The sequence below is a fragment of the Tiliqua scincoides genome, chromosome 12 (assembly GCF_035046505.1).
Source record: "Tiliqua scincoides isolate rTilSci1 chromosome 12, rTilSci1.hap2, whole genome shotgun sequence".
Classification (NCBI taxonomy): Eukaryota; Metazoa; Chordata; class Lepidosauria; order Squamata; family Scincidae; genus Tiliqua; species Tiliqua scincoides.
Window position 1 is genome coordinate 2698246 of NC_089832.1, and position 12325 is coordinate 2710570.

A 12325-nucleotide genomic window follows, 5' to 3' on the forward strand; every position below is an offset into this window, starting at 1 on the left:
GCCCAACACTCAATTTTAGTGGATGTCCCCTGGTTCTGGTATTATGTGAGAGTGTAAAGAGCATCTCCCTATCCACTCTGTCCATCCCCTGCATAATTTTGTATGTCTCAATCATGTCCCCCCTCAAGCGTCTCTTTTCTAGGCTGAAGAGGCCCAAACGCCGTAGCCTTTCCTCATAAGGAAGGTGCCCCAGCCCCGTAATCATCTTAGTCGCTCTCTTTTGCACCTTTTCCATTTCCACTATGTCTTTTTTGAGATGCGGTGACCAGAACTGGACACAATACTCCAGGTGTGGCCTTACCATAGATTTGTACAACGGCATTATAATACTAACCGTTTTGTTCTCAATACCTTTCCTAATGATCCCAAGCATAGAATTGGCCTTCTTCACTGCCACCGCACATTGGGTCGACACTTTCATCGACCTGTCCACCACCACCCCAAGATCTCTCTCCTGATCTGTCACAGACAGCTCAGAACCCATCAGCCTATATCTAAAGTTTTGATTTTTTGCCCCAATGTGCATGACTTTACACTTACATGACTTTACCTTGAGGAGGTATCTGCTATTGCCACTCTCCTGCAGCATGGTCCACCTGCCCCATTGGCATGGCTGTGCCAGCGCTGGAAAGTTGGACAGGATTGGGCCCTGAGAGTCTGCCTTCGGCTCTCAAGCTCGTCCTTCCTTCTTGCCATAGTGGTGGCCAAAAGGGGGTTAAGCGCACAAGGTCCAAGACTTGCCTGTGTCACTTTCTTCTAATGAAGCAAAAATGTGAAGGAGAGTAGAGTGGTGGGCTAGAGGGTCCGCCACTCCAGCTCATCACTCTCTTCTTCTCCTTCACACTTCCTCTTCTCCCTTCTTCCTATTCATAGAGGAGAACCCAACGCTGTACAGGCAGATGCTGGAATTTTATCAGGACAGAATGAGCAGTGTTTGGCATCCCACCAGACACTTAAGGAGTCTTGGGTCGTCGCTGCTAATCTCACCGCTTGAGTTGTTGGCAGAAGGAGCAGTGTTGAAACAGACCCTTTCTCCCCAGAAGAAATGAAATCTGAGCACCTGCAAATGGAGTGCGTCAACTCTGAAAAGCGCTGACACTGTCTCATTTTCCATTTCTGCTGTCCTCCTGAGGACCTTCTGATGTCTCTGACATAGGCTTCAAGCTTGCAGAACTCCAAGGCCTAACATGGAAGGTGCAAAATGGCAGCTCAGGGGGGTGGAGCCCACTGCAGCCATTACTACTCCTACTCTGGGATAATCTACACAGACAAGCCGGGATGTACATCAGAGCAGCTATAGCTCTGCATGCTTCACCGACTAAATCAACAGGGTGGGAGAGCGAACCGTACGGATACAAGGCGACTGAAACGGGTCACTCTTCCAAATGCTTCCAACTTGCACCCCAATGCACTAGCTGTGAATGGGCAAGCTTGCTTCCTCCGCACTCCTGTGCCTGAATTCGCCCTGTAGCTGTGTCCCCCCCGTAGCTACACCTGCACTGAAGACCTGATGGGAGAGCGCAAAGGAGAGGCACATGGGCCACCTTTCTGCCCCAAGTGAGCCCATGCCTCCAGCCCCCCTGAATGCAGTCAGCAGGAAGGGATTTACACCTGCGTCAAAACTGGAAGAGACTGGGATCAGCAAACCCTCTGCTTCTCCAGTCGCTAATTGCTTGAGCAAAACAGAACACCGCCTTCCAGATAGTCAACACTCTTGACGCAACAAAAGCTGGCCAGGCGCACCAAGACGCATTTCCAGGCATGCTTAAGAGCAAATTTAATACGTGACATTCATTTGAACATGCATCAAGTTGCTGACACAATTGTCCCCGTCCCTGGCTTCTCCCTGCCAGAGCCACCTCCAAAAACATCTTTGTTATCCAATCAGATGGAGGGCTCCTTTCATTCCTGGCAGGCATGCTTGAATTAGTTTTGTGCCGCAGGACATCAGCGCACAACAGCTATCGGGGGGGGGGGCGACAACTCACAAGGTGAAGCGGCACTGCTCTCAACAAGCTGGAGAGGGGGAAAAAAACACACACACAATGACTTCATTATCTCGGAGTTAAGAGGCAGCAGTCCCGTTCAGTGCCAGCTCATTCATTGCAACAGCTGCAAAATGAGCGCTTACCAAATAATCATAATTTATCTCCTGTTTAAAAAGAACAGGAATGGGGAGGGGCTGAGAAGTGTGCTCTGAACACAGTTAAGAACAACGAAATACTTAAAAAACACAAAACGCCAACACAAAAATATAAATAAAATCTGCCAGATGAAAGAGTCTTTAAAACTCTGAGGTTAGCGTAGGAAGGTGTTTCCCAGAACAGAGTGATGTCACCACTGAAAAAGCCCCGTCTCAGGTACCTGCTAAATTATTTCTTATTACAAAAAAAAAAACTACAACTTTCTCCCTTTGGGGGACTTGCAGTTGATTCATTTCAATTTTTTCTAATTGATATCTAATTCAAACACACACACAAAAACCGTGAATTCAACCAAGAACACAAAAAACACACAAGCAATTAAAAACACAATCAAACAGAAGAAGGACAATGCCATATATGCTCAGGTTAAGCCTGTGCAATGAGCCTGGTCATCAACCTCCACAAAAACCAGGCAGAGAGAGACACACTCAGGATGAATGAGGCAGAGAATTCCATGTTTGGGAGCCGCCACTGAGAAGGCTCTGTGGTGGGTCAGTGACAACGAAACCTCAGAGCAGACATGGACATGCAAGAGAACCAAGACTGCCTCCTTCCCTCCCGCCCCACCCGTGATGGATTTAGATCGATTTAAATGCGTTCCCGACAGAGGTGGGCCAGAAAGCAGAGCCTCCGAGTTGAACCAGGGTTTGAGTTGGATCCAGTTTGCTTGTCAAACCGGAAGTGGCACGAACAAACGTATCTGTGGATTTGCATATCCACGGGGGGATACTAGAATGGATGCCCCATGGATAATGAGATCACACTATACTTTCACTTCTGAATGAGCAATAGTTTCCCCATTATGGCCACGCTTGGGAAACTGCAGTTAGTTCAAAGAAACTAGGATTAAGTTGTGGTTTCAGACCCTAGTTTAGCTGACTACATTTAGCACAAACTGCAGTTTCCCGAGTTTGGCTGCAAAACGAGAAATGGCAGCTTATTCAACAGCAAAAGATCTAAATCTCCTGCCTTCACATGTAGAGGAGGGAATCAGCATGTACACTACAGCTTGTTCTCATGACAACAGTCCAAGGTTTGCCACTGCACCTGAGCCGGGGCCACAGTTCAATCCAGGCCATAGGTTAAAACTGTGCTCGGAGCCCCAGCCCATCTAGAAAATTCATTCCATGCTTTCTCTTCCAAGAGGATGAGATGTTACATTCCCTTAACTGAATACCAGAAGAAGAAAAAAAACACAACAATTCTCCATTCCTGACACAGCTGAAGCTAATGAGGAGAGATTAGGAGCTGGATAACAGTTAAAATAAAATTGATTGTGATATCTTAACTTTTCCTCCCACTCTGTTATTGAAGACCTGCAGATAGAACCGAGAGAGTCAGCAGGGAATGGCAGAGGAGGGGGGGAACCCGCAAGCGGAGGAGGGTTTTGTTGCTGCAAGTCTTTGTTTCATGCTTCCTTTAATGTCTGGAGATGCTTTTGCCATGCCTTCCTTGAAGGGATCCCGAATTGCCAACAGTGATTTGGGTCTGCTTTCCCGCCTCCCCCACCCCCACAACACTAGGCACTAATTCTTCAGCTTCCACTTGGAACATAAAAGCATCCGAAGGAAGGCAGAAAATGCTCACAAATAAAATATAAGAGCCAAAACGGGGAAAGGGATTACAAGACAGGAGCATGCACATGTGGTGTTGTGTGTGTGTGTGTGTCTCACACACACACACACACACACACACACACACACACACACACACACACACACACACACGGATGTGACCACTCCATGGTGGAACATGCAAACAAAAGACGGACCATTAAAAGTCACAGTAAAATAATCAGAACCACAGAGCCCAAACAGAACCAACCATCAAAATCAGCTATGACATATGCTGAAGTGCCCAGAGAAATTTAACCCAGTGCCAAAAAGAGAAGGGTTTGTGCCAGGCCTGGTTCTTAGGAAAGGACCTTTCATGTATTCAGCTAAAGACAACTGCTTGGCTAAGATTACTGAAATTTTGGTTTAGGGTTTTATTTAACCCTTCCTCCTCTGGTCTAATGCACCAATTATTGTCGGATTCAGTCCTGCCATTAGAGATCACTGATCTTCTAACCAAACTCAAGTCAATAGGGCTGGACACTGCAGAGCTAGGCATGATTGGTTGTGATGCTGCTTACAGAATCGTCAAAGAAAGAATTCTTGATATTGAACAAGAGCTGTTTAATGCCGCCAGAACCACATGCTCTCCACTCTATCTCCATGTTCCAATCAGTTTTGGGAAACCGGCCTCCTTTTATCACCTGGAGTGCCCACAGGCTGGGAGAGCATTCACACTTGCAAGATGTAATGCTCTTCCATCAGCCGTGTTATCGGGCAGGTTCAGTGGTATTCCCTACTCGGAGAGGAAATGCAAGTGTGGGAGGGATTGTATTGAGACCATAACACATACCCTTTTCTACTGCCCACTTCATGACGTTTCACGCAAGAAATATCTTGGCCCTTTGCTAACTAGGATGCAGGGCTGGGAGGACTCAATCTTGCTTCAGTCTCTCCTTTCCACACCTGACTCTGAGACCCTTGATAGTGTCGCTTCCTTTTTATCTGGGGTAATTGCCAGGCAGAGCTCTGGAACTCTGGGCAGTATGTGAGCAAAAGACTGATGTCTATGTTGTCTTTGTATATTTTTGTTTTGTTCTTTCTCTGTATTTTATGCCAATAAAGGCCTAACTGAACTGAACTGACCTTTCCTGTAAGAGAGCAGTAGTTCCCAAACTGTGGATCGCGACATATCAGTGGGTTGCAATTCGATTTTGGGTGGGTCACATGCCAGCATGGCCTGGAACCCACCAGGCATTCTGGGGTGTGACAGAGTCAACAAAGAGGACCATGCGCTGGCACTACCTAGAAGGCAGAAGAGCCGCAAGGCATTCTGGAGCACAGCACGGCTGCCACAGCTGATGAAGCAAGCCATGGTGGTTCAAAGATTGAGAAGTACTGATCTAGAGAACGCCACAACTTAGAAGGCCCTAGTGCAAGGACCCAGGAAGGGATTCCTGAAGAAGGCACCGCACCCAAGATCATCTGCCCCAACTGGTAGAGAGGCACGGAGCTCAGTCTGCCAACGTGCTGGGAAAAACAGTGCTGGTGACACAGCAGGCAGAGCACCAGAGCTGAACAAGGGGCATGCCACTTCAAGGCACCCAGGAACTCACACTCCCCTTCCTTCCTCCAGTGCCGAGTGACTCACAGGTTCTTGGTCCTGACTCGCTCCTGGATTTGGACTCAACAGCTCCCCAACATGGCTCAAAAGATGTTGCTTCCAAGAGGGGGAATCAATGAAGGCAAGAGATCTTTCCTGACAACCGTGTTTTTGACTGCAACCTGCTCCCACTTCTCTCTCAATGCAGTGCCCTCGTTTTTCACAAGACTTTGCTCTGAAGTGTTTGCGAAACCCGCATTTCCTCATCATGTTCAGCTCATTAGTTGTGCCTTTAAAAAAAATACACCCAAAATATCCATTTAATTACTCACAGTCCCATCAAAACCGTAATATTAGGCTGCTAATGTTAATGAGAAAAACAGCAAATGCTCCTTCGTTAGCGCTGACCTCAGAGACGCAAGAAGGAGGCAGATTTCAGACCGCAGAGGAGTTGACAGTTTTAAATTTGGTAGGGGATAACACGCAAAGCCATTCCAAACCCCCCCCCCCCAGCAACTACTCATCTGCTCTTTTTTTTTTTTTGCCAAAAAGTTTGTAAACGTTTCATTGTGCCTGGACTAAAGCTTATGTTGCAGCTGAAGAGAGGCTGTTATGCACTCCACAGCAATAAAGTTTCAAAGCAGCAAGCAGTTCAAAGAACACCAGAAAATACAATCACACGCAGTCAATAAATCAATATGGAGACCCCTCCCCATGAGGAAAAGACTGTTGCCTGGAGTTCCTTAGTATCGGGGGGGGGGGGGGAAATGTGTAACTAAAACCAGAACCGGCCTTAAGAACATAAGAACAGCCCCACTGGATCAGGCCATAGGTCCATCTAGTCCAGCTTCCTGTATCTCACAGCGGCCCACCAAATGCCCCAGGGAGCACACCAGATAACAAGGGACCTCATCCTGGTGTCCTCCCTTGCATCTGGCATTCTGACATAGCCCATTTCTAAAATCAGGAGGAGGCACATACGCATTATGGCTTGTAACCCATAATGGATTTTTCCTCCAGAAACTTGTCCAATCCCCTTTTAAAGGTGTCCAGGCCAGACACCATCACCACATCCTGTGGCAAGGAGTTCCACAGACCAACCACACACTGAGTAAAGAAATATTTTCTTTTGTCTGTTCTAACCCTCCCAACACTCAATTTTAGTGGATGTCCCCTGGTTGTCCCCTGGCCTTAGGGGCCAGGAGCTTAGTGGATGTCCCCTGGCCTTAGGAGCTGCACGGCCCAGCTGGACGCATTTCTTGTGGGGCCCCAGGTTTGCAGCCATGGTCTGTGGAATCTTGGAGACAGAAAAGAGAATTATTGACTTTATATCACTCTGGTACAACGGAAAGGAATCAAAGTATGTGCTTTAAAAGTGCACGTAACGCTACTGGTTGGTTGTGGTTTTCTTTTAAGAATTCAGATGAGAGTTAAAATCTGTTCTCTAAAAATGTGCCATTTAAATGCACACGTGGTGTTAGGTGTCTGCTACAATGTGCAGCTGTGTGCATTTGACAAGACTAGGGGCCCAATCCTATCCAACTTTCCAGCACCAGTGCAGCCACAGTGTAGCCTTGAGATAATGTAACAAATGTTTCCAGACCTTGAGGAGGCCTCTGCGACTGCCCCACCACCACAGGATGCAGCGCACGCCCCACTGGCAAGGCTGCACCATCACTGGAAAATTAAATGGCATTGGGTCCTAGATTACCCTAGCACGGGGGTCCTTAGGCACAGGGCCCAACTGGCTTAAAGACAGCCCTGCTAAGGAGGGACTGGACAAAGGGACAACGTGATACATAGTGCAGAGAAAGGGCTGTTGCCTTCCTGCCCTGCTTGCAGTCTTCCCAGAGGCAACTGGCTGACCACTGTTGGAAGCAGGATACTGGGCTAGGTGGCCCTTGGAGCCAAGATTCAAGGAGACTCATGTTCTTCATCACACCTCCACTATGCAATTCTGAAAAACCCTCGGCTGTGTGACGATAGCAGCTTCTTCCCCTTCCTGGATCCTTTATACATTTGGTGCTTCGCTCAGCCGCACGCTAAAATTAAAACGAAACAAAATGGTTTTGACAGCCCCCCCCCCAAACTGAAGAACAGATTCAGAGACCCCGAAGTCAAGAGGCATCGGGTTTGCCCTCCCCACCCCACCCCACCCCGGCTGACAGCCGATTGGCGAATCACGCCACTCCCCCTTCCGGCCACCTTGCAGTTCTCTCTGCAGCTGGAGACAGACCTCCTCCACATAATTAAATAAAATGCCAAGCTTAATGTTCTTCTGCACTTCAGAAAAAAGAGCCAAATTAGAATGTGTAGGGAAAAAAGAAGCAACATCCTTCTAGCTTCCTCTTCTAGCTGCCAGCTGTTTTCTCTGTGCCAGCTTCTTGCAGCACTTGAGAAGCAAATGCGACTGAAATCTGCATCGACAGACCAGGATGCAAGCAAAACACCCAACGAAAAGCACCACACAAATTCTGCATGAAAAACGTGCGGAAATAGAGCTGTATAATGCACATAAAAGGATTCCCTCCCAAAAGATAGGAAGCTGGCATTGCACGTCGGATGCTGCGCCTGACCTGGGAAATTTGGTGGGCCACTTGTGAGATACAGGAAGCTGGACTAGATGGGCCTATGGCCTGATCCAGTGGGGCTGTTCTTATGTTCTTAACTACAATTCCCAGGAAGCCTTGCAGGTCTCTTGTTATCTGGTGTGCTCCCTGGGGCATTTGGTGGGCTGCTGTGAGATACGGGAAGCTGGACTAGATGGGCCTATGGCCTGATCCAGTGGGGCTGTTCTTATGTTCTTAACTACAATCCCCAGGAAGCCTTGCAGGTCTCTTGTTATCTGGTGTGCTCCCTGGGGCATTTGGTGGGCTGCTGTGAGATACGGGAAGCTGGACTAGATGGGCCTATGGCCTGATCCAGTGGGGCTGTTCTTATGTTCTTAACTACAATCCCCAGGAAGCCTTGCAGGTCTCTTGTTATCTGGTGTGCTCCCTGGGGCATTTGGTGGGCCGCTGTGAGATACAGGAAGCTGGACTAGGTGGGCCTATGGCCTGATCCAGTGGGGCTGTTCTTATGTTCTTAACTACAATTCCCAGGAGGCCTTGCAGGTCTCTTGTGATCTGGTGTGCTCCCTGGGGCATTTGGTGGGCCGCTGTGAGATACAGGAAGCTGGACTAGATGGGCCTATGGCCTGATCCAGTGGGGCTGTTCTTATGACCTCTAGGGGAGCAGGGAAATATGCAAGTCAATGTCACATGAGTTAGCGCAGAATGCCAAAGGCAACTGAGTTTTCTTCCAAGCGATTAAAAAAGCAGATGGCTAGGACTGAAGACACCCTCATCAAAGCCTGAGACCTACAAAGATGATCTTGTGCCTAAAGCTTGCTCCATGAAACAATTCTTGCTTAACCGAAACAGGAGTAACTAATGACCGAATATATTTTATTACAGAACATGATGAGGTTTAACACATCAGGGGGATGAGGAGGCCTTGTCAACTCAGCACACGACACCAAGCTGGGAGGAATAGCAAGCAGAACAGAAGACAGGAGAAGCGTTCAGGATGACCTTGGCGGAATGGAATAGTGGGCTGAAATGAACAAGATAAAGTTAATGAAAAAGGTTGAAAATTGCTGGGCTAGAGTGTGCACAATTGAGGGCATAGCACAGTTATCTGGTGTGCTCCCTGGGGCATTTGGTGGGCCGCTGTGAGATACAGGAAGCTGGACTAGATGGGCCTATGGCCTGATCCAGTGGGGCTGTTCTTATGGAGCCCACCCAATCAAGCCTTTCGTCTGGATGTGACCTTGAGAAGCCTCTGGCTTACATCCCATCAATGGATTCTGGGCCCAATTCAATGCATTTGTTTCGCCTGGCTTTGAACTGCTCTTAGCGCAAACTTACTGTTTGAGCTGCGATTTCTTTTTTTAGCTTACCGTTGACTTTAACCGACACAACAGATTTTGTGCTACTGTCTTTGTTGGTCCATTAAAAACTCCCTTAATGTTTTTACTGCAAATTGCTTCGTGAAGATTTTACTCCTGAAAAGTGGCCTACAAATATATTCAGCTACAGTGTGCTTTCAGTATCCACAGGGGATCGGTTCCATGACCTCCCGTGGATAAAGAAATCCACAGATACTGAAATCCGCGGGGGGCTAGAGTCACAGGGCTGCAATAACTTACACGGAGGCCATGCCAGCCCTCCAGAGGTTGTGCTGACCTCCCAACCTCCTCCTGGATGTGACTAGAAGCCACTTCCAGTTCACATCGGCAACTTGCAGCCACATGTGACCTCCCGGTGCCTCCCCGGATGCAACTGGAAGTGGCTTAGGGTTAGGGCTTCCAGTCACATCTGAGAGGTCCTCTGAGACACAATACTCAAATCCGCGGATCCCAGGCCCGGATATAAGGAGGGTCCTGCACATACAACTCAGAACTGTCTGCCTGAAATGAGAGGGAATCATTTTCTACAGCTGCCCCTACTATAAAAGATAAATGCAAAGACATGCTTGCCATGTTTGTTAAACATGCATTCCTGTCTTTCCCTCTCCCAGCTGACAGTGGGTGCTACTGTACTACACAGAAAATGATGGAGCCTTTCAGCAATTAAAGTCAACGATAACCAAGTTAGCAAGCAGCCTTTGAGCCCAGCATCAAACAAGGTCTTCAGACAGCAAGAAATATGCACAGGAGGGGAGAGTCAACCGACAGAGTCTGGCACACATGAAATGGTCCTTTGTCAGTAGGAACAGGACACTTTCAGCCCCCAAAGCAAAGCAGAGTACCTCTCTTTTGGATACCGCCGTCCTCCCACAGTGCCACATGGAGGATCCTGTTCGAGATTCCGCGGCTGGCTCCCTGCGCCGGAACAAAGCCAGCAAACCACTCACAGTGATGCAAAAAGCGCAAGCCAGGAAAGCCCATTTTAAAATTGAAAAGTGTCATAAAAGTGCACTTATTTAATACATCTCACCAAGGGCTGCCGTCGCAAGCCACCAGCTGCAGGCTTTGAGGACAGATTGCTCCACAAAACCAATAAAAGGGCTGGGGAGGGAGGAGAGGGAGAGAGAGAGATCAGTTATTCCTAATTACTTGTTTTCAAAATGATCAAACAGCAACATGTAATTGTCTGCTTGGCACTTGGGACACACAGTGCGGGGCCTCTTAACCTTTCCTCCCAGAACCCACCTTCAATGAGTGTGTGCGGTCACAGATTTAGCCATGCAGGCTGGGGAGGGCAGAGAAACACAAACAGCCAAATGGAGAAACCATCCTGGAAATTGAAGCAACACTAAAGTGGTCCTGTTTGGAAGCCAGCCCACTACTGAACAGCCTGGGGTACATGCTACTACTTCCTAAACGGAGCTCCCCATAGAAATAGGGAGAAGGCGGGGGAGGGCTTTGGCATACCAGTCCCTTCCTGCTTGAATTTCCGTTGCACTTCTGAATCTTGTCTGAAGGATCTCCATTCTCTTAGCATCAGAGCAGCACTGTAGGCGATGTACAAAAAAAGAGCCCAATAGCCCCTGCCCTCTCCTGCACCTCTCTGCCTTGGCCCCCTGCTACCTCTTCTTCCCAAGACTATCTTCATCCTTCTCCCCTTTGCTTCATGATATTCAGCATCCTCCTGTCCCCACACTTTCTCTCCCCTCTTCCACCTCTCTCCCCGGTCTCATACATCACTCAGCAGTTGCCCGTCAGTAACTGGTTGAATTGCTGTGATGTCACAGCAGGCCAGGAAAGACCGAGGAAGTGAAGTTTTCAAGAAGACACTAACAAGACCATCTCCTGCCTGTACCTTTCGGTTTTCTCCCCTTCATCCTAGCCCCCCCTCCCCCGGGCCCATCATCATAAGAACATAAGAACAGACCCACTGGATCAGGCCATAGGCCCATCTAGTCCAGCTTCCTGTATCTCACAGCAGCCCACCAAATGCCCCAGGGAGCACACGAGATAGCAAGAGACCTCATCCTGGTGCCCTCCCTTGCATCTGGCATTCTGACGTAGCCCATTTCTAAAATCAGGAGGTTGCACATACGCATCATGGCTTGTAACCCGTAATGGATTTTTCCTCCAGAAACTTGTCCAATCCCCTTTTAAAGGCGTCTAGGCTAGACGCCATCACCACATCCTGTGGCAAGGAGTTCCACAGACCAACCACACGCTGAGTAAAGAAATATTTTCTTTTGTCTATACTAACTCTCCCAACACTCAATTTTAGTGGATGTCCCCTGGTTCTGGTGTTACGTGAGAGAGTTCACTCTCAGTAAATCTGAAAAGAGTTCATTGGTATCATATTGGAGTTTGGAGTCAGTCATAGCTCACGAAAGGACTTCATACAACATGCAGAGAAAAACAGGGAGGAAAGAGGCAGCCACTAAAGAAAACAGATACAAAGAATCCACGTTCGACAGCAAGCTCAAAGCACTCTGGCATTTGTGAAGCATCTCACTCGGCTGACTTGTTCCCAGAAAAAGATTCCTGTGCCGGGCTGCAAGGCAAGAGGTCTTTTTAATGAAGAATGAGGACAGGATCTTCTCGATTCCAGTCCAGCTTTCGAGGCTGCATTTGTCCAGATACATTCACTGGAGCGGAACTCAAAATGTCAGAATCTGTTAAGGTTTCTGGAGGCTGACGTCCAAATTTGTACAAGCCAGATTGGGAATTCCAAAATCAGCTTATTTTTCTTTGCACAAATCTGCACCAAAAAAATGTGATTTTTAAAAAAAATTAAACATAAAATGATTTTTAAAATAGATTTTTTTAAAAATCCCAGCTTTAAAACGGTTTTCCACCTAACAGAAAATGGTAAAGGATTTTGCTTTCAGAGACAAACTGATGGAATCCATAAGGGTGTCTATAAGTGAGGCTTGTATCCTCAGTTTCAGCAACTCACCACTATGGGTATTATTTTAGTATTTATAGACCGTCTTTCTCTGTTTTGTATGCAGCGTTCAAG

At 47.8% G+C, this 12325-nt stretch overlaps 1 protein-coding gene across 1 annotated transcript in view; it reads right to left on the reverse strand.

Moving 5' to 3' along the window:
• Window positions 1-12325, reverse strand: part of HS6ST2 (heparan sulfate 6-O-sulfotransferase 2) — a 147821-nt gene that overhangs the window by 105028 nt on the left and 30468 nt on the right. The window lies entirely within an intron of this gene.